The following is a 25,935-nucleotide window of genomic DNA, read 5'->3' on the forward strand; positions in this document are numbered from 1 at the left end:
GGAGCTCTCTTTGAACGCGTTGCTCTTGGAGAAACACTGGGTCCCCATACCAGGACCTTTCTCCAAGGCCACTCTTTTGATAAGTTAAAAAAAAAAAGATCCGGAGACCTAACAGCCCTGAACCCCACGTCGCGGTCGGCCTGGCAGGCGCAGGGCTTCCCCCTCCAGCGGGGTCCTGAGCCCGCGCCGGCCGCCGAGCCCCCGGGGCCGGGAACTCGCGCCGCGCCCTGGGCTCCAGCGCCCTCGCCCGGCCGCGGCGGCCGGCTCGCCGCGCGCCCCGGCTCGGCGGGCTCGGGTCTGCGCCTCCCAGAGCGGCCGCCAGAGCCCGCCCGGGGCCGGCCGGGGCGCGGGCCCCCGCCCCACCTCGGCGAGGGGCGGGCGGCCGGGGGCGGGCGTCTGGGGCCCCGGGGAGGAGCCAGCCCGGCCGGCGCTGCGCCCAGAGCCGCCGCGCGCTATAAAGGCCGCCGCTCGGGCGGGCGCCGGGAGCGCGAGCCGAACGCGAGCGGAGCGCCGCGGGGCAGAGGGGCCGGGCTGGCGGGCGCGAGAGGCGCGGGGCACCCGGGCGGAGCGCGGCCGCGCGCGGAGCCCCACTTTTCCGGACGAGCCCCCCTCTGCCGGCCACGTCCCCGGAGCTCGCGGAGCCCGTCGCTGTGCCACCGGGCCCGCCCCGGCCGCCGCGCGCTGGCCCGCGGGACGTGCCGCCGCCTGGGCTCCCGACCGCGAGGTAAGAGGGCCGGGCCGGCGCGCCAGGCTGCGCGGACTGCCCAGCCTCGGAGGGGAGGAAGAGCGCGGGGCCGGCGCCTCCACTGGTCACGGGAAAACGTTGCCCGTCTTCGGTTGCCCGTGCGTCCGCTCTGTGCTCTGCGGGCCGTCTCTGTCGGTCTGTCCGGCCGGCCGGCCGGGCGTCTGTTGACGGGCACGCGACCCTGTCACTGTCCTCTGGGAGCTTTCTCCGAGATCGTGTGGTCTTTTGCCAGCCGCAGGTGCCGGGGCGCCGGCGTCCCCGGAGCGCGTCCACTGGTGTATGTGGGGGGCTGCTTCCCGTAGAGCCCCCCCTTCTCAGTGGCTGAGGGAGGGGGAGTCTTGCGCGCGGGACAGTGGCTTGCGGATGAGGGACCGCTCTGAGGGCCAGCTCGCGGAGTCCCGCCGCCGGGGAGCCGGCTCGCACTGCGCGCTAGTGGGCGTGCGCCTGGCAACAGGTCTGCGCCCTGCTGCTCGGGCCCCGCACCGTCTTCGCTCTGGTTTCCCCTCGGCCTCCCGCTGCCTCCGGCTCCCGCACTCCCGCGGAGCGCGGGGCTCCCCAGCGGCGTGCTGGGGCGCGCGGCGTGTGTGTGTGTGTGGGGGGGTGCAATGAAATGTTAATAGACATGACGGCCCCTGTTGATGTTTAGACTGAGACTCCAAACCCGGCATTGCTGGGAGAGGGTTCGGTGGTGCCTGGCAAGGGACGTCGGCTCCAAGAAGGGTTAAATTAGGTTAAAGACCTGGCGGAGTGCGGAGTTCGAGCCAGGGCTCCGGCCAGGTCTCCAGCTCGCCCTCTGGGAACGAGGGCCAGAGACCTCCTGGAATGGGCCCGGCGCACGCATGTGGTCTTGAGAAAGGAGCTCAGTGCGCCCGAGGTCCTCAGCCGCAGACTCTCAGCTCTCAGCGACCGCCGCCGTTCCAAGGGTCGAACACCGCCACGGCCGTCGCAGGCGCGCCTCCAGCCGCCGGGTTTGAGGTCCCGAGTCTTTCTCCGCGCAGCCAACGTTGCCCACAGGTGAGAACTCTCTTTTGAAAGTAATCTTTTGATGTATGAGCCAGTGCCTGGCTGCAGCCCCAATCCCGGAGAGGGTGAGCCTGGGAGCGAGGCTCTCCATTCCGGCGGTCTGGAGACTGATCCCGGGCGCGCCCGGGGGCTGGAAGCCGGCGGCTTTGCGTGCCCAGGCGCGGCGCCACCATGGACAGCTCCCAGCCACTTCCTCCACTCCAGGTCTGCGGCCCCGGGTCTCGGGAAGTCGCGTGCATTCCCAGACTCCAGGTGTTGGGGCGCAGAGCGGGAGGAGAGGGACAGCTAGTTTTTGAGAGCCCATTGTAACCTGTCCCAAGGCCACATGAACCACTCAGGAGGAAAAAAGGGAGCCTGTGGTTGGTGATGGGGTCCTAGGTCAACTTGCAGCTGAGCTCCCTACAGGACCTCTGGCATGGTGTGTGGCAGGAGGGGGTCCCTGGCTTTTCTGTAGCACCGTGGGGCCCTTCAGAGGTGTTCTAAATGTGTGACGCCTGAGCATCCGACTGAGGCAGTGAGATCATGCCAGACCTAATTAGGGACTGCTCAGACTGCTTTCTGTACACAGCATGGGGCCAGGTTACCTTTTATTACCTTATTTAGTAAATTTGGTAGTGGGAAGAGATATTAGTTTCAGAGTCACAGAGACAGGATGGAGAAGAATCCAACAGAACAAGTTATAGAAGATGTGTTCGGATGCATTTGCAAAAGCAACTCTACTGTTTTCTGATCCTAATTGTTTTCTCCACCATGCAGAACACTCTTAAAGACGCTCCCAAAGGTTCCTCTTGAGCCCAGTTGGTGCTTTTTCAAGTTGGTTGCTTGGAAACAGGGAGGGGAGAACCTGTAGGGGTTCCTCTGTGCAAATTACACATCTCCTTTCCCTGATAAATGGCATGGGCAGGGGCTCTTCTTTTTTCCCTCTGCACCCATACAGAAGGGTGTATCTTCCTCTATTTTAAAATTGCAAGGAATGTCCAAGGTCTGATTCTGCGTGTGACTGATGGAGGTCTCTGGAGAGTAAAAACAAGCACCCCCCCCCTTTTTTTTTTTTGAGGCAGCGTGTGTGATTTTGTGAAAGTCACTGGAGCAGGGTGCCTGTTTCCTATAGCATGGGAGCACCTGCTCTCCCTGGCAGAGTTGCTGATGAGAACTGAAGTGGCCCAGGATAAAGCACTTAGCCCCTCGCTGAGCACAGAGGATGCTCTTAAAATGGTAGCGATTACACGTATTTGTCAAAGATAGTTGTGCATTTCTTCTGAAGCCCCAGCCATCTGCTCTCCCCACTAACCAGCAACTGTTTGACAGGGACTCCATCTCCAGCTCGGTGTCCATGTTGGAGAACTTGTGGATGAAATTCACGAAAGCATTGAAGTTGATCACAGGGCCAACGGAAAGGGTGTTCGGAGATAAACGGGAGAATTTTTGTGTGACAGATCAGGCCCTGTGTTTCTCACCTGCACCACTTGGAAGAAAAATAAAGTAAGTCATTTTCAAAATATTATCATCGCCCTCCAGATTTGAGGATTAATTCTTCCTGAGCCTTCTCTCAAAAGAATGCAGCATCTTCCAAAAGCCCTCCTTGTCTTGCTGGGGGAGGGAGGGAATTTTTCTTGGGTCTGCATGGGGAGTGGCCTCCATGGTCCCCATTTCTGGATTGCTGCAGGACGGAGTGAGGGTTCGTTGCTCCAGGCAGCACCTTGTCTCGGAAGCCCGTGTGTGGTCCTTACCATGCAGGAAGCAGCCCATCCGTTCATGGTGGAGCCCCGCTTGGCTGTGACGTCCTGACTAGGACACAGCTCTGCCCGGAGCATTGGCCACTTCCTGGGTCCCAGCTGGATTTGAAGAGTCCCTTCAGCTCTGCATTTGGGGTTCTGTCTGGTAGAAATCACTAATACCATGATATTTGGATAATGGAATTATAATGGGCCCAATCACACACTTAGAATTTTTTTTCCCCAAAAAAAGTGTGTATGTGCACGTGCATGTGTGTTTCTGCCAGTTTCACATTCTAGGGCTCTTAGATTTTTTCCATCTATTTTTTTTCCTTAGTAGATCAGAAGTCAACTTAGCTCCCTCCATCTGAAAGGCGTGGAGCTCAAGGATGCAGTGCACAGATGCTGGGAGTCTTCCTGTGAGTTCCATCCGCCGGTGGTGTGAATGGAGTGAGAGGCTGGACCCCGGCTGACCTTGAAGCCCTGGCTTTCTCCCCTGGAGTCCACGCAGGTTCCAGTTTCCAGCACACGCCACTTTCTGGTAGGAAGACAACTGAGCTCCTGCACACCCTTGGAGTCAGGACCAGTGAGGGGAGGGCCTGGTACAGGAGGTGGCAGGGGACTCCACGGTCCCCGGGGCACTCTCTGCGTCCTGCAGCAGCGTCTGAGTCTCTGGGACGGGCTGGTCAGATGGCAAGAGCGGCGATCAGGGCAGGGCCAGAAGGATGAGAGGGGTGCGTTCAGTTATGCTTAGCCTTCTCTGAACCCCGCTGCTTGAGTAACCCCCTCTATGGTCCCAGCAGAGCGGCAAGCACGTAGAATAATTGCATTTGTAGTTATAGCTCCAGAGAGAAATGCAAGTGTGTGGGCTGGGTTCTTAAGAGGAACAGAGTTATGTGTATGGGCTGCATCCCCAAGACCCCATATCCGTGAACCGTCACCTGGCGACATCTCTCTGTCCACACGATGGCAGATACCCAGATATTTGATCTCGTCAGAGTAACGCATCAGTTATCTCCTTGTGCTCGATTTTTCCTGGTGTGTGGAAGCAGCTTGGTTTCCTTTGAACAGTGAATAGGAAGGGATCACATATCCTGCTCTCTTATATCCCGTTAGGTTAGTAGGAGTTCGGAGTGGTAATAGGTACAGAGGGACATTTCTCAGGGCTGAGTCCCTTTTCGACCAGTTTCCCTTGGGCCCTGAGCCTCCTTTCCCAAGAGCCTGGCCCATGGAAACTTTGTTGAACTGGGCAGGCCTCGGGTGGCTATGGCAGGGACTCAGATCAATACCTGCACCTCTGCCCCAGCCCACTCCCTCCAGGGGCCATCCTAGCCTCTCTGGTCGGTTCCCCCCTCCTTTCCTTGGCCCCGGTTTGCTGTTGTGCCAGGCTCTGTTCAAACTTGGCTCTTCAGAAGGGAGGCTGCATGCAGAGAAATGTCATCAAATATACATTTGCTTTCTGCTTCGTACCCTCTGTGCCAGGAAACACACTTTCCCACCCAGAGAGAGAGGAGTTGCCCCTCTCCCCTTGCCCTGATGTTTTCGAGGGCCCCTCTCCAGGCTCGGCGTGGCTCCGGGCACACAGGTCCACCCTCCCCTTCCCAGCCCCTGCAGGTGGGTGAGCCCTGGGGAGCCCAGCCGGCCACCCCCGCCCCCTGGTGCTCCCTGGGAGGAGGTTTCCCTCTCCAGCTCCGACAGCCTGGCTCCTGCATTGGGAAATTGCTGAGGTGTTATCTTTGAATCTCCTGCAAGGGCAGCCACGGGACAGATTTAGATATAGCTTGGGTTTAAAGTGCTTTGGCCAGACAACTGCTTTTGAAAACCCTGTATGTTTCTCTCAGCTCTGCCTGTACAAGAGCTTAGCCATTGGGCATTTTGTGTTACGGGGAAGGCGCGTCGAGAAGCTGGTCCCTCTGCCATGTAAAGGATCCAGGCCAGACTTCTGCCTCTCCTGATCCTGGACATCGCAGGGGGGCAGGAGGGCTGCGGACTTCCCCTGGGAGCCTCCTGCACTCTTCGGTCCTGTCTGGGGTCAGGAGTTCCTGCTGTTGGCTCTAAGCCATGGGCCCAGGACCGAGGCATGCACACTGGCCAGTGCCCCGATAATTTGAATATGCAAAGGCATCCCAGGGGAGCTTGTTAAGACACAAGCTCTGATTGGCCGGTCCAGGGTGAGGCGGGGTGGGCCTGAGGATCTGCATTTCCAACCAGCTCCCAGGTGATGCCGCGGGTCCTCTGAGCGCCTTGGGAGGCGCCAGGGGGTATAACCTAGCTCATCTCCTCGTGGTATATTTTAAGTCAGTTTCTGGTGTCTGAGTGCATGCGGTCCAGCTGGCCTGTGTCCTCCTAATGACCTTATAATGACCCTTCAAATTCTTGGAGGTAATTATTGTTGCTCCTAAACGGTCTTATCAGTAGACTAAATATCGTGAACCCCTTTGAGTTCCCCTATTCCCCTGTCATAATAAATTTTCCAGCTCTCTGAACCGAGTTACTTTTAAGTGCAAGCCCATCGTGTAAATGGCAATCTATCTTTGCCTGGCAGAGGCGTCTGAATGTAATTTTGCTGGTATTAAGAGATCACTTGGGGAGTCTCATCTCACTCTGGTTCCAGACACAGAGAATGCGTGTTTACATTTAGACAACTTTACTTGACTCTAAGGATCACAGCTTTTTTTTTAACCTAAAATGAAATTCAAACCTCAGGCCCCCTGCCCCCGTGGCATCCCTGTAGGGATGAGCATCACAGATGCATACTGTCAGCCCAAGACGGAGGTGTGCAACTGCGTTGTCATCTGCCGCCACATCTGGAAGCAGAAAAAACAATTGAGTACAATGTTTTGATCATCTTGCACCTGCTGGTGCTCTGTTAGCCACGGCAGAGGAGAGCAGGATTAAAGAAATGGTCCCCACCCTCCAGAGCTAACGGTCTAGCTGGGGGACCAGCCACCTCTGTCGGAAGCTGCCACGTGGTGTGATGGGGACTGTGACACGTGGGTCAGGAGGAGTGGTGGGCAGGGGGCCGGCTGGGGACAGGTGGAGCCAGAAGATGTCCCAGGAAGCTTCCCTGAGAAGAGGGGGCATACGGGGCTTCTGGAAGGGTTAGCAGGAGTTTATAGGGATTTTCCCAAGAGGCAAAGGTGGGATTCGGGGAGTGGAGTTCAGAAGGTGTTGCACACAGAGAAAGGGCCACAGGGAAAGATCCAGAAGCACAGGCAGGCTTAAACCTCTTACCTGCATGAAGCTCCTTACCTGCCCAGGTGCATACGCTCCCTGCCCTGTCCAGGCCTCAGGAGGTACCTGGGAGAGTACCAGAAGAGAGTCCTTCTGAGCAGCTGGTGCCTTTAGTCTCATAGACTCGGGATTTTAAATTACTTTAATCATAATTTTTTTTCCCCAACAAAATCTTACTAAATCTCATTTACAAACCGGATAAAAAGTGCCTGTGGCTGAGAGTGGGTTTTTATCTTGAGGCCCCCGAGGGGTTCTGCAGAGCTCTGTGGGTTCCAAGGAGCACAGTTTGAAAACCTCTGTCCTCGGATCATTTTCATTTTGCTTTTGGCAGTCATACCCCATAGTGTCAGCTTTGCATTATTGTGGCTTGTCTTGCTATGTCTTCATCATCTTCTGGATGTCTTGCTGGGTTTTGTGTCAACAATTTTCAGTGAAATGAAACCAGAATTATCCCGTGTGTGACTACTAACGAGTATGGGACCTGTGGGTTACCAGGGGCAAGGATCTGTGACAGATGCTGGCTCAGAAGACTCAAGATGTAGCTGACTAGCCCAGCAGGTGAAGAGAGGCATGAGCTTCTTGCAAAAAAAAAAATGGGCTTTTTATTTCCAATCATGTCTATCAATCTATTCTCCCAAGATTCTTCAGATCCTATAAAAGCTGGCAAGAAGGAAACATAGCTTATTTCTAGGGTAGAAGACTCGACAAATTGTATCCTCTGTACAATTGTGTCCTTGTCTTTTCTCACTGATGTAAAGGAGACACATTTGAATGTGGGAGGTTTTGGAAGTGGGTTTGAGCAGGGGCGGTAAGTCAGAAGTATAAAAATGGAAAAGCCCACTGGTCCCAGGTGAGGTGGAAGGTTCTAGTTCAAGCTGGGAGGCTCCTGCTCGCTTCTCACAGAGCTCCTCTAACGGAGGAAACTGATGCTGTGAATGGGACGACACCCAAAGAGAGCGCCATCCTCACCGATGGGCGGTCCTAGTCCTGAGAAAGGAATCTGAAGAACCCCTTCAGGGCACAGACCTAGCTCTAAAAGCAAAATCATATGGCTGATTTAAGGTGATCAAAGTGACCCGTGGTCAGTCTGGAGAACTTAGAGGACCCCGCCACCTCTGTGAGGAGCCCCAGTGGAGGAACGCGGGAGGTGGCGTTTCCCTCCGGGTGGGCGTCCGCACTTGCCCTTGGCCTGTCTTGCCTGCCAGGCCGACACCCTGCTGAGGCAGGCAGTGTCAGGGAGGGCCGCCATGCCGGTGGTGACCCGCAGCCTCGCCATCTGGGGGCAGCTAGCCGCACGTCCAGAGAGGTCTTTGCTTCAGACCATATCACCCCAGGCCCTGGAACACCCTGCACTTTGGACTTGACTCCCAAACCAGAGGGATTCGGCCTGTCCTGGCTTGCTAGGGCTGGACGTAGGCTGGCTCCTATGTCGCCCTGAATTCTTGGCGCAGATGACCCTGGTTCCCTAGATCCCACAGAACTGTCTGGGGGTGACCAGTGGTGTTTGCTGGTGGGCCACAGGGGCCCAAGTGCCTGAGGGTATAGAGCTGGTGCAGGATGGCACCTTGGCATCTGTCCAGCTCCTAGCGCAATGCACTGCTCACCTGCCTTCTTTCCAGGCTCTGGTCCTTGCTGTGGGGTGGGGACAGTTATTCCCAGCTCGGTCCCCTAGAGCCTCCCAATCCCAGGGCTCCAGAGCCTCCCAGGCTGACAGCGGGTGTGCAAAGCTCTCTCCTTCCTGTAAAAAATAACAGGACTGAACCTCAACAGGAGGGAGTAGGGGAACAGATTTGGGCAAGCAATAAAAAAAAATGTTTTGAAGCAAATTGGTGGTTTTAGGAGCAGCCTATTTCAAAGCTGACTGTGTGACAGGCACTGAGTAATTCACTCGTATGCTAATTTTCCAAAGGTTTGGGTTCAGGAAAACCTCAAACATAGTGGCTAAGTATTTTTCCTTTCCTTTAAAAATGGGGTTTATTTTCGGAGGAACTTAATCCATATGTTTCAGATCCATTTCTGCATTACTCAGCAAAAGGTTGTTTTTCACCGACATTGCTGAGCCGTGAGTATGCTTCGCTCCTTTCTTTCCTCTCCTGCAGCCGCCCCCCACTTCCCCCGGCTGGGGTTCCTGGCTGGTGCAACTCTACAGCCCTTTAGGAGACACAAGTGAATATTGGCCCTGGGAGCAAAAGGAAAAAGTCAGTCATACCCATCCTGTCTTGATTTAAAATGGTGATATTTGGTTCGCCGTGGATTTTTCTGCAGGAATTTCGATTTTTGAAATGGGGCGTTGGAATAGTCTCGATATTACTGACTGAGTGTTTCGGGGCTGTGTTAAATTTTGCACCCCGGGCCCACCTCCCCCCTGGTGAACACCACGCGGGCTCGCTCTGGTCAGGGTGAGCGGGTTCCCAGACTTCCGGGGGACCTGAAGCCTGTCTCTTCTTTTCCCTTGCTTCCTTTCGCTTTTAGGGAGGAACTTTGTGGTGCTCCATGCCGGAATGTTTTTGCAGATTCTGCTGGGCTGATGTGTCACTGTGTCTGTGACTTCTTCAGAAGCAATGGAGTTCATCAGATTTCTCAATTCAATTCCTGGTAGCAAAAGAGAAAGCAGCTGTAGGATTTTGGCTTTGGAGCGTGTCTGTGCAGGAATTTCTTCTCATTTACATGATTAAAAAAAAAAAAGAAGAAGAAGGCACAGCCATCTCAGTGGTGTCTGTCTGGTTCCTAGCTTTGAAGAGGCTCAGAGAGTCCTCCGACCCCATCATTGTGGGTTGTGTGTATACAGGACCCAGGTGGCTGGGCGAGAGCTTGGATCTGTTTTAAATTTTAAGAGCATTGGGCAATGTTGTTACAAATGCTAACATATAAACATTCCCCGGGGTTTTCTGAGAATGACCATGGAGTGAATTTCATTTTTACTTTGAACGTCCCCACAGAGTTACTTTAAATAAGAAGCTATTTTTAACGTATTAAAAAAAAAAAGATGGTGCTTCGATTGAGCCTTGCTTAATAAGCGCACACGTGAGTCTGTGCTCCGCGGGTCGTTCGGGGACTCTCGCAGGTCAGGGGAGCAGAGCGGGGCAGGGTCTGAGCGGTGAGTGTCAGGCTTGCCCAAGGCCCTCTGGAGGCTGTTCTGGGCGCCCCGGTGCGGGAGGGCCGGAATCTCCCTCCCACAGCGCACAAAGGGCCTCAGCTCAGTACAAGAAAGAGGCATCTCTTCTTCAGGACAGGACCCCCCTGGGCTCAGACGCAGACTTTCTTGTTCTGAGTATTCTCCAAGCCCAGCACTTAGCAGGCACAAAACATTTATTAAATATAGGAACGCATGAGTCCTGCATCTGAGCCCCAGTCCCCAAGCGCGTACATTTCTCGAAGGAAGAGGTTTGATGTGGATCCTTGTGTATTCTGCCCTGGGCACTGAATGAAACCAGAGTCCAACCAGTCACCTTCTCAAGGTCTGCACTCCGCTGGCCCTCTGGTTCTTCTTGTCATTATTATGGATACCCAGCGCTTATTGAGCACTTCCTAAGTTTAGGCCCCAGGCAATCATTTAATCCTCCTGACAGCTCTGAGCAAGGCATCGGATGGAGAAGTCTCGGTGAGGTCCACCCGAGGTCACACAAGAGCCTTGAACCATGGTGCCATCTCAGGGACATTAGCAGGTGATGGAGTTGGAACTGGGACCTGGGTCTGTGTGCGTCCAAGTGCCCGTGCTCTGAATAATGACCAGTGCTGCTTGAGTTTTCAAGTTGGAGAAGGCATGTTTATGGGAATATTGTAATTCATAGTAAAGCAGTTGGAGGGTAATTTCAACCCCAAAGCACTCACTGTTGATTTGCCGGTTCTTGATTGGACAGTTGGGATTCAGAGATGGCTCCACGGCCGAGCTGGGGAGGCAGACAGACAGACAGACAGACAGACACTCTGCGACCTGTAGTCAGTGCTGGAAGCAAGATGTGAACAGGGGAAGGAGACCAGCAGGCAAGACTCATGGTGGTGTTTGGTTCTGGAACGAGAGCACAATTTGCTGGCCAGAGAGAGAAGGGTTAGGAAGGAAGGAATAGTCTGAACTAAGTTCAGAGAATCCAGGAAGCAGGATCCTGGGGGGAGGTCTGGGAGTTTCTGGAAATGAGATGATAATGGTGGGGGGGGGGCGGGGGGGATGGTTCTTAGCAGCTGAGTCGGGCATCCCGGCCTTTAACCGAGGGGACTGTGATGAGGGGAGGAGTAGGAGTCAGTAGGGGGACGTTGGACTCTTGTTCCTGGTGGCAGGTGTTCTGGGTTGGGTTTGTTGTGTTCCTCGGTCCTGAGGGTGGTGTTCTTGGCGGCAGGTGCATTCCAGGTGCCCGCTCTACCTGGCAGAGTGTGGCTGGCAGGGCCCAACAAGAAGGAAAAGTAGACGGCCCAACGTGAGTTATTGGCGCCCGGCCAACAGGGCATGGAGGGCACGAGGGAGGGCATTAAACTGGAAATATTTCAGGGATTTGCAGCCCATCACTGCCAGCACAGGGCCTGGTCCCTCTGCAGGGAGTGCTCCAGGGCTTGGAGAGCGTTTTTCGGAGGCTCATAACCCCCTGCCTTTTCTACCTTCGAGACTGTTTGGTCTCAGTGTGGGGTCAGCAGGCTACGTGCCTTCATCCTGCGGCCTTCACGTGGATTTCTGGAAGCACCTTCCTAATTCTTCACAGATTCTTGGGCAAATCCCTAACTGCCTCATCGGCCTGACCTGCAGCAGAGGGGGTGCAAGGGAGGAGGGGCTCAGGACAGAATTTCCATGGGAGGCTCACCCTTGGACAGGAGAGAGAGTCCGTGTGGAGGACGCTGGTCCAGGTCAAGCTTGGAGAAGCTTCACTGGTTGAAGCAGATTGTCTGAATGCTACTGTCTGGCGTGTGACCTTCCCTTGTCCCCTCCCTTCCACACTGTTTGTAGTGAGACATTCAGGGGATTTCAGGGAATGAAATCCACCCACGAATGTCCCCTGAGGGTCACCCGTGTGCCCGGAGCTGGACTTGGTCCCAGAGCAAACCTAGGGGTGCCCCTCGAGTGGCCAGAGGAGAGAGGGGCCACCGAGGCCTGGGGCTCTGCCATTCAACATTGACGTGGCTCTCGGTTCAGATCACCACCATCGCCAAGATGATTCTACCCAGACGAAGAGAGAGGAATGCACAGAAGGTATTTCGGGAAAAATTCCCGTAGATTTTGCTGACTCCAAAATAAACAGTCTCCCATAGTCCTTCCTCATCATTCTTAAAGGCTTTTTAGTTTATATTTTCTTGAGTTTATTGACTAGGAGACCTGGCGGAATGAACTGGAAAGGGGCATGGGCTTTCGAACCCCACAGAACCGGCTGCAAATCTGCCTCCCCCACTGATTTGCTGTGTGGCTTTGGACAAGGTACTCAAACTCTCTGTGCCTTAGTTGTTTATCCATCCCCTAAAATGAGGCGACTGTTCATTTTCCTGCGAGGAACATATGGCCACTAATCGGGAAATAACCCACGGCAAACTTCTTAGAGCCCTGGCCCGGTCCGTACGAGGCATACAGATGGCGTGTCTCCTGCATTTGCCTACACACTCACTTGCATCAGGAGACATCTCATGTGGAGAAGGCAACACTGTGACTTCTGGGCGAGTCTGCCAACTTTAGAACTTTCTCAGACTTTCGCTGTCGCCACCCCCTGAATGACCCAGAGGCTTGTGGAGGGGGAGGCCGAGCCGTGGAGGATGCCCACCTCTGTGCGCCGGGGGGACAGGAACGGGGTCCACTTGTCCACGCTGCACCTCCAGAGCTGAGCTGGGGCCCAATGCACGTTTATGAGAGAATGCTGTTTGAAAGAAGGGGTCCCCGCGAAGGCCCCCCGCCCTCTGCTACCTCCCACTTGCCCGTAGGCATGCTCTCCATACACTGAGTCCCTCGCGCCCCGCCTCGGGCCTGCAGTGAGCACTGCCTTTATCTTGTCTCCCTTGCACGGAGGAGGACACGGAGGGAATGCGTGACCTGTCAGGGTCACAGAGCCAGCACGGGCCCCGCCGAGCTTCCAGAAGGAGCTGTCTCCCTCACCAGCCCGAGCCACCGGGGCTGCGGGGCTGTGGTAGGAAGCAGAATAGGGAAGCGGATTAGAAACCTGTTCTCACGTCCAATGAAAATGCAAAATGTAAAGGTGTCTAAAGCAGACTTCCCAGTGTCTCCGTGCCCTGGCTCAGGGCGTCCCACTGAGCCGCCGTTCGGAGGGCCGCTGGGTTGGGACAGGGCCCTGTGGCCGGGCTGTCGACAGGGTGTGAGCTCGTGGCCCATCCTGGCTGTGCAGCCTGGCAGACCAGCGTGCCTTCACGGAGGACGGCATCACACACCCGTTCTCCAAACTTCGGGGCCATCGAGAGGCATAGCATTGGTTTGGGTGTGCAAGATCCGATATCCTAAAAGCTCCTTATCCCCCTGTCACCAGGATGGCTGCTGCCATCGCCCGCACCCCTTGCCGAGGCTCCAGCCGTGGGGGCTTTCTCGGGACCCCACGGAAGGGCAGCTATGCGGTGCTCCCACAGGCAGGACTGCCCGCGAGATTAGAACAACTTATCACCGGTCATGGTTTTGAAAACCGAGCTTAGAGGAGGCTTTCCTTAAACGGTTTCTCAGGAGCACCACTTCCTTGGGCCATTCGCCGGCATTCTGAGGTCAAACACGTTTGGGACAAGCTGGGTTCAACGGAGCCGACGCGTTTTTATCCCTGTGGCCCTTCTCAGTGCTTTTGTCAGTCGGCGCACAAGAGGGAAGCCGAGTCAAGGGCACTGCCCAAGTGGCTTTGTGGGCCGCGCCCTGTGCTTTCGGCGCAGAGGAGGCTGGTGCTGTGGGTGCCGTCGGGGGCCGCGGGCCAAGTCGGGAGCCGTGGGCTGGGGCGAAAAGGACAGTTGGAGCAGCCGGGCTCCTCCTTCCAGAGCCTTACGTGGTACCTGTCACAGTTCTGCGAACACCAGTGTCTCTCTGAGTTGGGGCCAAACGCTCGCATCAAATCTTTATTACCTTGTCCCCCTGGGTTCGGGCCACCACGTTACCACGCGGGTCCTGGGTCGGGGGATTTGAGCAGTGTTGGCACCTGGAGACGGAGACCCTTAGGCATTGCACCGTCGCTCTCCTGTGCCCTGACTTGTCTCCGGTCTCCCCGCAGGGTGCCTGGGGAGAGCGCTGTGCCCGGAGTTGATCCCTCTTCCCACCTTGCACCAAATAAGGACAAGTTTACAAACCTGTCCTTTCTATGCCCCTTGCATTTAAAAAGCAATGACTTTTAAACGCTATGGAGTATTAAGTGATCATCTCTCCCTGAGGTTAAGGTACAAAATTGCTTCTCTCCCATTGCGCAATTTGCTATTGCAATTTCATGCAGTTTATACCAGAAAGTATTTCCATAAAGAGATCAGCGAGGATTGTCAGTGGAGATTTGGGTTCGCCTCTCTTTGCCGGCGGCACTCGGAACTGTAGAGTGCTCTGTCGGTGGCTAGGACGGCGGCTGAATTCGGGGCGCTAATATACACCCTTGCTGGGTCCCCTTTCCAACCTGGATGGCTCTGATGGAGAACCTGAAACCCCAGGTGTACTCGAAAGGAGCCTGCCAGGAAATGAATGAGCCAACTGAAGGTGTTCTGGGTGAAACGTTCTTATCACGAGACTTCAGTGCATGCTCTGTGTCCCACTTACGTGTGCGATAAGCCACCAAGGCGTTCATCAGTCTGAGCCGTTTACTGAAAAAGATACGGGGGCTCGAAGCTTTGAGTCAGTGCCAGGTGAATCAATAAAGCCAGGAGCTATTATTGCATTTGCTGAGCCAGTTCGTTCAGCAAACACTGCCCGAGCAACCAGCCCACACCAGACACAAAGCATACGTGACCCGATCGTTCATTCTCCTACCTAACGATTTGGGGGCAGCCATGTGAACAAACGGGAAAACTAGGGGATTCTGTGTCTGTACAAGGTGTGGATGGGGCAGAAAAGTGAGAACTCCAATATTCCCCAGGGGACTTCATGCTTGATTTGAACCCTACGAGTCGTATTGAGTATTGTCTGTTAACGGAGAAGGGCCCTTTGGACAGAGGGATTTCGGACAATCTGGTCCATGAGAGGAGCTCCCAGCAGCTCAGAATGGCCAGAGTGCACAGACGAAGCCAAGTGTGGCGAGAGAGAGCTTTAGAATGAGAGGTGCCTGGACAAATCTAGCAAAGACAAGGCCTGACAAGAGCCCAGTGGCTCTTCGAGGCCCCAGGGTAGTGAGTTTGGCCAGGGCTGCCTAAGAGAGTGGAGGATAACAGTCCGTGGTTGTCAGGAGCTGAGCAGTGCAGGTGATTGCAGGCCCAGATGATTATGCATAGGGTACGAGGTCTATCTGAATGCAGCCTGAGATCACTATACATTCTCTGCGTGATGCAGACGGGCCACCCTCACTATTCAATGCTGCTCAGTGCCACGGGGACACCCACAGTGTCCTGGGCGTGTGGTATGCGTGTTCTCTAAGTAATAGAGCCATATAACTATATTCCTTTATCCCTTGGGAAGTAGAGAAAAGAAAAGAAAAAAACACCACTGTTCCACCCCTTAAGGCAGTCACTGTAAGAATTTTGGTGAATATTTTTCTAGTTTTTTATTTTTTTTATCACTGTGTGTGTGTTTATGTACCGATGATAAAATTTTATCTTGCACAGAAGCAAGTCAAAAGTTTTCACCTCTGTTCTCACTGCCATCATTTTAATTCATGTAAGAGGATATCCAGTTCATTTCTAAATTTTTACTCTTTTTTTTTTTTAAGATTTTATTTATTTATTTGACAGAGAGAGACACAGCGAGAGAGGGAACACAAGCAGGAGGAGTGGGAGAGGGAGAAGCAGGCTTCCCGCAGAGCAGGGAGCCCGATGCGGGGCTCATTCCCAGGACCCCGGGATCATGACCTGAGCCGAAGGCAGACGCTTAACTGACTGAGCCACCCAAGAGCCCCTATAAATTTTTACTCTTAAAAAAAAAAAGATCACTTTCGTGTAGATGTTTTTCCCAACATTTGAGTGATTTCCAGAAGAAAGATTCCAGAAGCTGGACTTCAGTGGGTCGAAGTATATGGACACTTCTGTGGTCCTTTATCCATGTGACCTCTAGAGATTGATCCCAATTAACACGACCACCTGCACTTTCACCAGCAGTAGATCAATATGAAAACTTTAAAGACCGTTTTTTTTTTTTTTTAAGATTTTATTTATTTATTTGACAGAGAGAGACACAGCGAGAGAGGGAACACAAGCAGGGGGAGTGGGAGACGGAGAAGCAGGCTTCCCGCCGAGCGGGGAGCCTGATGCAGGGCTCGATCCCAGGACCCTGGGATCATGACCTGAGCTGAAGGCAGACGCTTAACGACTGAGCCACCCAGGCGCCCCTAAAGACCGTTTTATTAGGTGAAATGTTTGTGTTTCCCTGCTTGCTGGTGAAATCCAAAGCCATCCCATACGTCTGTCTCACAAGTCATTTGTCTCTTTTGGGAACTGTCTGTTCATATCATGCCTATGCCGTGGGGTCTTCCTCCTTCTTATTGATGTCCCCAACCTCTACAAATCTGTGCAGGTTTCGCTCCCTGTCTTCTTTTTTGGCTCTTTTGTCAAATGCATGAAATATTGCCATATAGTCCGACGCGTGTACCTGCCGCCCCTTGGTTCCTTCTTTCAAAATGCAGTTGGAGGGTTGTCTGCTGCTCCTGTGGATGGACTTGGAAGCCCGTCCACCTGCCTGGCCTTTATTTCGGTGCGTGTTGTGCAGAGAGGCTCTCGGTTGTCCCCACCACCTACCACCCTGATGTCCAGACACCCTGTATCGAACAAGCTTTCCTTTATCCGTTGGTTTGTGCTGCTGGTAAGGCTCGGTGGATCCAGTTACCAGTGCAGAAGATGACGGGAATGCGATAAGTCTAGCATGGCAGGAATTCAGCCAGACGCTTATCTGGCCATCTGGACGGACTTCAGAGACACCTTCTCGGTGGGCCAGGCCTGGCTGTGTCTCCAAGGCCCTGCAGAGCCTAAGACCTCGGCCACACAGGATCAGCCTGGCGCATGCTTCGGATGTAGGCCGTGCAGCGCTGGGTGGGGAGGGGGCTTGCTCGTTCGTCCCCCGCAGAGACACACGCAAGTCCGGGCCTGAGGGAGACCGCCCTCGGGGGCTCCCACTCGTGGTGCAGACTAGGGAGGCCTGGTCCGGTGAGGGGGGGGTGTCACAATTCCGAGTGTCAGGTGCAGAAGGCTCTCCCACCAAATGGGCGTTTATGCAAAGTTTTGTTCACAAAGAGTGTAAGGAAATCGTTCCGAGCCCATGGCGAAGGGGCGGCTGACATCACGCCGCATCATCTGCCTTCCCAGAGGCCTCTGTCGCTGCAGACCCTGTGATTGTGCGGGGCGGGGAGGCTGTATGGCCCTTCTCCCCTCTGCCTGGGCTGCCGGCTGGGGCTACTGCAAGAGCAGGCTCCCGTTTTATTTGTTTATAGATCCCGAGGACCTATTGCAGCATCTGGCCGGGTCCCTGTCTGCTGCCTCCGTGGAATGAATGAGTGAATGAATCGTGGCTGAAGGTGGCTGGCTTGTCCACATCTTCCCACAGGAAAGATCCTCACATTGCTTGTAGCAACTCCTTTTATTATTTTTTTTAATTTTTAAAAATTATAAATAGCTTTTCTCTTTTCTTTTCTTTTTTTTTCTTTTAAGTAGGCTCCGCACCCAACATGGGGCTCGAACTCACGAGCCTGAGATCAGGAGTCACACATTCCCCCCCTCAGCCAGCCGGGCGCCCTTTGGTGGCGGCTCATTTTAAACCTCGTGCGTTTCTCTTTACTAAAGTCCTGGGAAAACCTTGACTTTAGTATCAGCTTACTTTAGGACTTCTTCCGATTCCAGGCTTTCGTGTTCATCAAAGACGTGTTAGAGTCACACTCTTGAGAATTCTTTGCAAACCACATTTTCAAAACCCTTACTGTACGTCGGAGCTACAGAGGAAATTCACATTCCGAAGATTTGCAAGGAAATCGACATTTCTACTGTTTCTGGTCATAGGTGAAATACTTCAGCCTTTGGTATAGAATCAAAAACATTGAGTTTACCCCTTCTTTTAACTTTTCAAACACCTGTTACAAGGTAAAACTGTTGGCTGAGAGGTTTGGGGACCGCTGGGGCCAGCTGGGGCTGGGCTGCACCTGTCTCTCTGGCTTCTTGTCCACCTGCTTCTCCCCTTCATTTTCGACCTTGTCGGCGTCCTGCTTACACGATGTTGCTGTTCACCATCTTCCTGTGGCAGATCCTCTCTTCTCTGCCCCAATATCCAGCAAATGCCCAAAAGTCACCCTTCCTGACCTGCGCAGGCCTCACCCCTCTCCCCATTCTCCGTGAAGAGTTCCCTAACCCTCTTCCCCCAGTGTATCAGTAAGCTAGTGCCATGTAGCAGAGTACCCCCAAGCTAGGGGTTTCCAACAGGAACCGTGTTCTACTGTTGGATGGGTGGGCCGGCTGGCTCCGTGGGTCTGCAGATGCTTGGCTGATGTTGGCGTGCTCCTGAGTCTACATTCAGTTGCAGAATGGCTGGAGGCTGGCTGGGCTAGGGTGTTCCCACCCACCTTTCTGGCACTGGCTGACTTTCCACTAAGGGGATGAGAGTGACCCCTGGCATCCAGCCCCCTGACCTGGGTGTGTTCTCCAGGTGACTGATGCAGTCCGGTGAGAGAGAGGGAAAGTACGCACAGATCTCAAAACTTCTGCCTCATTCTTCTGGCCAAAGCAAGGCCAGTTCCTAGGCAAGGGGAGGAGGTTTCTAGTCGACCTTTTGAGAGAAGAAGCTGCAAAGCCACATGGCAAAGAACATGGATGTGGGAGGAGGAGGGGAAGGGTGAGGGGAATGGGGCCATATTAGTGACCCATGCACCACACCCACCTTTGACAGAATGGCTTAGTCAGTACTCTTCCACTTAAATGTGCTTACACGGTGACACATTGCATCGTTTATTCATTGGAATCCTAATTCTGCAGACACATCCTGATACTTGCATTCATCTCGCCGGCATCCCAGTCGCCAGTTAATTTCCTTGGGCTGATGGGCCATCCGTCCCCTGAGCGCAGAAACAGGCAGGCTGGTACCCAGGGGTGGGAGCACCCAGGAGGGAGGGGCTCGGGCGGGAAGGGGGCGTGCTGCCCAGAATGTCGCCTGCATGTCCCGAAGGCCGGCTTAAGCCTGCAGCTGCTGTAGGGCAGGTTCCAGAGCCCGAAGGAAGCCCTGTTGCCCCGCTCCGGCTTCCCGATGCTCTTGCCCTCAGCCGGGTGTGGGCGGGCAGGTCCCGGCAGCCAAGGCCCCAGCCCTCAGCCACAATGCCAGCAATGCAGCCCCTAGAGGGTCTGCCCTGGGCCCTGCCCACACACCCGGATGTTGACAGGGGCATGGCTCCAGCATCAGCTTTAATGGGTAGTCTCATCGCTTTTAAAATAATGACCGCTGGGCGTGGGCTGGCCAGACCGCTGACATCACTTTTCCTGCAATTCGGGGTCAGTTCCTGCTGCCTTTCTCTGCATCTTTGAATGGCTGAAACAAATCTACTGGTTGGGTACGTGTCCCGGACGGTTTCTAGCATGTTCGACGCCCCGGCCGTGATGTGGTCAGGAGAGCAATAGCTTTGAAGTCAGAGGTCCTGGGTTCGAGATTCGGCCACTGTCTTGCTGTGTGAACCTGGGCTGCCCACGGGACTCGTCTCGATCCCGGCTTCCTCATTTGTGCGACGGTGGGGCAAGCCCTGCCTTTGTGAAGGAATGGCGAGGCTGAGCGGGACCTTCTAGGAGAGCTGCTACAGTCTGGGAACGGAACTGCCGGAACGGGGGGAAATGAGTGACATTCCCTTCCACTTGGGGCACCGTGGGGGGCGCCTGGCAGGGACTGTGTGGGCTTCCAGGAAGGGGCCCCTTTCTCTTGGCTCAGGGGCACACTCCGGCTTGCTAGTCCGTGTGCTCTTGGGGACACATCGGCCTGTCTTCCTGGGCACTCATGGGCCCACCTGTTCCGTCTCTGGATGTTTTCTGACCATGGACCTGGCCTCTCTGCCATCAGGTAAAGGAATGATTTTGACTTTGAATCTGTCACTATTTTAAGAGACCTTTAAATCCTAAATACATCAATGGGAAGACAGGGTCATTTGTGGGTCCCAGATCAGGATACTAGAGGCCAGTTCCGTGTTTCCTCTCCTCCCACCGTGATTTTAGCTTGAAGAGCGCCTGTGGGCAGGAGATGTTGCTTCTCATCTCTGGATCCTTGTTGGGTTTCTCCATCCTTCCACGGAAGGCCAACATTCTGGCCAGCTCTGAGTCCCTCGTGGTCATGGCCGGAAGGACAAAGCCATGTGGCAACTGTCCACGGTCCACACCTTCTCATGCTGAATGGCTTCTAAACACTGCGGTTCTCCCCAGGGTCTCCCGGGGCCCTAGGTGACAAGAGGAGGCCGGCGCTCAGTCGCGAACGGCCCCCCGCCTGCCCTGTGTTCACCTGCACTCCCTCGCGGAGGGAGCCCACCACAACTGCCCAGCGCAGAGGTGGGTGTAAAAGATGGTGGGGGTGCACCAGACCTCACGCCCCCAGGGGGGCCTGCAGGGCGCACAGACCTCCCTCGGGGCCACGGAATGGCTGCGTTCTGTCCACCCGGGTGTGAGGAGTTTGGGCAGGATTCCTTCCTGGAGCCAGTATGCACTCTTACCAAGGCCGTGGGTTACTGCTCACAGCTACGGAATGACGAGGCTGGGGCTCCGTCCTCCTGGTAGATCTGTGGGGTATTCGGTTCCATTTTGACCCAAACTTTCAGGCACTGGATTCAGAAATGCCAAACGAAGGTTTAGTTTTAGGATGTATGTGAATCAGCACCTTCCCCCCACAAGAAAAAGAATCTTACAGAAGGAAAATATTATCACGGGAAGTTTCCTGGCACAGGGGAGGAGCGGTGGTGGTCAGGGGATGATGGTGATGCGGTCAGCACTGCGGTCAGGGTCTGCATTCACCCCGTCCTTATGTCTCTGGGCAGCTCTGTGAGGTTGCTTCTGGGCCAGCCAGGTTATCCAGACGGGGCAGAAGAGCCCTAGAGAAGTCAAGCTAGTGGCCCAAAGACACACAGCTAGCCTGCAGGGGCGGGGTGGTCATGACGCTGGCATCTGGGTCTCTGCACCGCCTCTGACTCATTTTCGGTGGTGGGCAAGTGCCTGTCTGTGGCCCTCCAGGATCCCGTCTGGAAAATGAGTCAGCTGGACCCCATGGGCTCTTTCCAGCTCTTAGTACTCTGATCCCGATGACAGCAAGCTGCCAAAGAAAATGGGGCTTTGGGGGTGCCCTGTTTGTAAATGACATTTCTGCACAGCCAGAGGGCACGCGTGAACGTGATCGTCGTGCTGGAGAGTCTGCCGCGACAGGAGACGGGAGCACTGGGTTTTAATGCCAAGGAGCCGCGTGACCTGAGACAGGCTAACACTTCTGAGCCTCCGTCTCCCCACCAATGAAATAGGAAGGCTGGCCTGGATCGTCTCTGGGCCCCTTCCGGGGCTGACGCCCAGGTGAGGCCACTGACCCATCGCTTCTGACATCTGAGGGCAGGTGCCTATGCAGGACTAGACTTGCTTGAAGCCTATGTGTCTTTCCTAAGGCTTGACTGGGCTTCCTTCACATTATGTGAAAATGCTCAAACTTCTGAGAAGGACTCTGACATCAAAGCAAATGAATCTTCCCTTTGTGATAAAACCAACGTCTTCCGTCTGGTTGATAAGCTGAGGCCAGAGTTCTTGGCATCATACCTAAAGCATGTGACAAGCAAAAGGGCCACGGGCAGTGTGTGTGGTGGGGGGGCGGGGGGCGGGCGGTGGATAGGTTTTCAGTGTGGCTTTTGTTGTTTTCGGAAAGGTTTTACTTGATGTCCAACGTGGGAGGTGGCCCAGGCCTGAATCTGCAGACCCAGGGTGAGGGGCAGGGCATGTGGGGGCTGAGCGTCGTGGGGCCCTAGAATGGCACGTTTCCCGTTCGTACGCGCAAGCTAGCACGAGGACCCCGATCTCTTGTGTCGGCACCCCCCTCTCCCCCCGCTCCCACAACCGCAGGGAAGCAGGAGAGGTGGACTGGTCCCTCACCAGCCCGGAGCGCAAGCTCGGTGCCCTGAGAGAATCAGCTGTGGCTCGGAGACCCTGTCCGCCGGGGAGGACCTGGCCTGCTTCCTTCCCCAGCCCGGCCGCTAAAGGCTGGCCGCGTGCTGTGAGTCGGGGCCCGGGCAAAAGCAACACAGAAGAAGATGATTATGGGTGTTTTTAAAACCTGCCCCTTCCTGCCCAGCCGGGGACAATATTTACAAAGCAGACATGCAAACAAGCAGAACTTCTTTTCAGGTTTAAATGGCCTCGTGAGCCAGGCTCTCCCCGTGCTCGATGGAGTCCCTGCCCAGCGCCGGCTTAGGTGTTTAGAGAGCCCGTTTGCCAGTGAGCTGTGCCCACCTTTCTTCTGGTGGTTCTGGTGTGGTCAGGGAATCCGGGGCATGGTTGCTGTTGCTTGAATAAGGTGCAGGACCCTTTTAAGGGAAAACATTCTCAGGGATGTCTACTGTTGACTTAAATTACCTTTATTATTATGTTATTTAAATATGGACAGACATAACACCAGGTACAAATCCCTTCAGCTGAGAGTTCTGAAACCACTAAAAATCTAAAACAAATTTACAGGTGATAGGCAAAGAAAACTCCAGCACGAACAGAATTCAAATTATCGGCATTAACTCGATGTGCCACATCTAAACCTCTGGTGTTGGGCTTGGATACGGAGAAGCTTTATCTCTGTGTCTCAGAGCTCATTTGCTAGGGACGTGGTTTGGTGTATAAAGGACCACTGTTTGAGCTGTCAGAGATCACTTTTCCCCACTTTTTCACACTGAACTGATTTTGAGCCACTAACCCATTCTTTTATTAAGCCAGTTGCTATAAAAGGAGATCCCCCCATATCTAATTTCTTGAAAAAAGATGTCAAATGATGGTTAATAGAATATTCTTCACTGTTACATACTTAACTGCTAATTAACAATCGAATGTTGGCTTGGGCTAAGATGAAGTCTGTAAAGATAATTCTAGCAACCAGAATTATCCTGCAAAACATTTTTGGGGGAGATTGGCATGCCCATATGTATACCCGTATGTATCGTGTGATGATTTGGTTCTTCTACCACTTATTGTATTTTCTGTGAACACTTTTTAGAGGGCACTGAGACACTATTTGATCTTGACTTAGTCCCAGGTACTCACTCATGCAAATGTGGGCGGTGAACTGGGGTGCAGCACTTCGTTATAAGGTTCTCATCCCGGTGGTCCAGAACACGCATCTATAGTAGAGCTCCTGAGACTATGTCCACGGGGTCTCTGAATCCCGATTTTGAAAACTATTCTTCTGGGGGGAAGCACAAGGTAAAGGGTTACAGAGGGGAAAGAGGTCTCCCCACAGTAAGGGATGCCCAAGAGAACAGGAACCAGGAAAGGGCAAATGGGAGTGCTGTACGTATTTGATTATTTATTCCCTGCATACTTACACTGTTGGATCATCTTTTCACGCAACCTCTGGCATTTCCAGGAATCAAATCCTAAGAGGGATAAAAATTTGCCACCTTTAAGAATAGTCTCGAGAATGTGCCTTGGGCTTTGAGGGCACTCCCTCAAGAATGACCGGAGAGAGAGTGCCCAGTACCTTCAGGACGAGGCAAGAGCCACATGGAGATCTAAGTCCTGGTGTGTTTGTTTGAAACAGAGGAGCCTCAGTTCAGCACATGAAGCCAGCCCGTGGGAGTGGGGTGATGACCAACGCCAAACGATGATCAGAAACACCAAGTGCTGGGGTTTTCGGGGACAGGGTTGGGTGGCGGGCTGGCCTTGCTTGGAACAGGGGCAGAGGTGTAAAGGGCCGCAGTGAGGGATGAGTGAAATGTAGACCAGGGCCCGAGAAGCGGGCCTTCAGAGGGGAGGAGGAGCATATAAGGAGGAAGAGGAACTATATGTCTGGAAATACCCAGACAAATATCCATCCAAATTTGGGGGGCTCAGACAGCAGGCACGCATTGTGTTGTAATGAGTAGGAGTGTTTGTGGACACTGAGACATTCACAGTGGACAGTTGTCTTAGAGACTCAGAGCCCATCCGGTGGCCGTGATGTTCCTGCCCCCCACACCGGTGGTCTTCACTTAACACGTTCTCTCAAATTTCCGTCCGTGTCTTGATGTTGTGCTGATGTTGTGGAGGTCCGTGGCCTCCCCTCTGTGATGGCCGGCGTGTCCCCGAGGATTCGCCAGCCAGGATGGAGCGGCATTATCAAAGATGGAAAATAAAACCCAACAAATCCAGGCCCGTGGAAATATTACGAGGCAGGCAAGGAGGAAAGAGCGCAGCCCTGAGGAGGCAGAACAACACAGAGCGTGGCTTCTGGAGACAGAAGTAAGGGCAGCACCTGCTCGGAACCCTCTAGGGCCAGAGAAAACCAATTCTGTGAAATAAGAGCTATCGGGCTTTAATGATGCTGGAAAACACGTGTCAGGAAACCAACAAGACACTAGGCTAATTTAAAGTCAGAGGAGAACAAATTAGAGTGGAACTGATGTTGCTGAGAATTGCCACTGATCGGATTGAGGGACAGCAGGTGCTATTGTCCCAGAATGCAGAGAAAAATGAAGAGGCGCCCGGGGCCTGGGGGGCCGGATGATGGAGGGGATGCCAGAGAGGGAAGATGCACGGGTGAGTCCCTGATGCCTCGAATGACCACGGCCGGCTGAGGGGCTGGTGGCAAAATCCGCTGTGGCAGAAGCTTTAAAAACAGGCACCACGTTAAAGCCAAGAATTTCACTTCTGGTACCTTATCTTAAAGAACTGATCGGGAAGAGCACAAGAATGCATTTATAAGGATGTTTATAACCGATACCTGTCCTAATGAAAGATCAGAAACTTCCCAAATGCTGGGCAATAGGGGAGAGGCTCAGTTAGTTACTGCGTCTCCATAGAAGGCAAGAGTATGTAACTCTTTAAAATATTCTGTACACGGGAACATGTTCCTATTGTGAAGCCAGCCTGGGAAGGAATGCGGCTGGTAAATACTCCCTGCTCAGCTTCCCATCCCCTGATTCACCTGTCTGTCTATCAACCCACCATCACCTTGGCATTGTCCTTCTTATTGGTTCAGTAAACCTGTGGGGTGCACTCTAGACGCTATGGTGGGCCCCAGGATTCTAGGATACAGCCTCTTCCCCGACCTGCTCATACTCTAGTGGAGAAGGGGACAGAAAAGTGAACAGATCATTACAATTCAACATGAGAAATTGTCTAATAGAAGAAAGTGTCGGGTGGCTTTAAAGCCCAAAGGGGGCAGGAACTAACCGCATCTGGGGAAATCGGGAAAGGGAGGGTGAATGGCCGTCTCGTTCTGGGGGAGAGCCTGCTACACGCATCCCTGCGTCACGGAGAAGGCAGGTGCTCTGATTCTCTGTGCGTGTGACTGAAGGACTGCAGGGATCCAGAGCACGGTCCTACGGGGCTGGTTTCACTCCCTCCCGGACGCGGGCAGGTGTAGACATGCCAGAGGCCATGGTGCTGAATGGACAGTGATGAGTGTCTCATCTTCTGTCACATTTTCTGTGAACCCGATTTAAACACCATCCCCAGACACCTTGGTTTCTCTGGTGTCATCTGACCGGAGGCTCTGAGTGCCTGAGAATTTATGTCATGGTGCCTGGGAGCTCACAACGAGCGAGATTTTCACTTTGATTCCGCGTCCTGTTTCCACACACATTGTTTGTGTTTGTGGTTGACTCTGGTGAACCACTGTGCGCGTCTTGTTAAGCAGGGTGATGATTTCCTGGGTGGCCAGTATCTGAGGGGCCACTCGAACGCTTTTCTCCCCGTGTCCTTCTAAGGCTAATTGTGATCAGAGGCTTCGGTCATCCATGCACACTCCTGTTACCCTGCTCTTAGTGTTATAGACTGGTATAAAAGAACATGGGTTTTGGAGACAGAGATTTATTTATTTATTTTTTATTTTTATTTTTATTTTTTTTAAAGATTTATTTATTTATTTGAGAGAGCGAGAATGAGAGAGAGAGAGTACATGAGAGGGGGGAGGGTTAGAGGGAGAAGCAGGCTCCTCGCTGAGCAGGGAGCCCGATGCGGGACTCGATCCAGGGA

At 53.9% G+C, this 25,935-nt stretch overlaps 1 protein-coding gene across 3 annotated transcripts in view; it reads left to right on the plus strand.

The window, feature by feature from the left end:
• Positions 1–486: 486 nt before the first annotated feature.
• The window catches only part of CEMIP (cell migration inducing hyaluronidase 1), a 135,590-nt gene continuing 110,141 nt past the window's right edge, over positions 487–25,935 (plus strand). For 2 of the 3 annotated variants that reach the window (XM_045899302.3, XM_064569788.1), the window contains exon 1: positions 487–724. The gene's annotated coding sequence lies outside the window, so the exon portion shown is untranslated. Of the gene's footprint in view, positions 725–19,294; positions 19,817–25,935 lie in introns of those variants that run through there. The other variant, XM_064569787.1, reaches the window with a different exon arrangement.

Source organism: Mirounga angustirostris, unplaced genomic scaffold (genome assembly GCF_029215605.1).
Source record: "Mirounga angustirostris isolate CCGP_5_RB_7025 unplaced genomic scaffold, mMirAng1.0.hap1 SCAF_9, whole genome shotgun sequence".
Lineage (NCBI taxonomy): Eukaryota > Metazoa > Chordata > Mammalia > Carnivora > Phocidae > Mirounga > Mirounga angustirostris.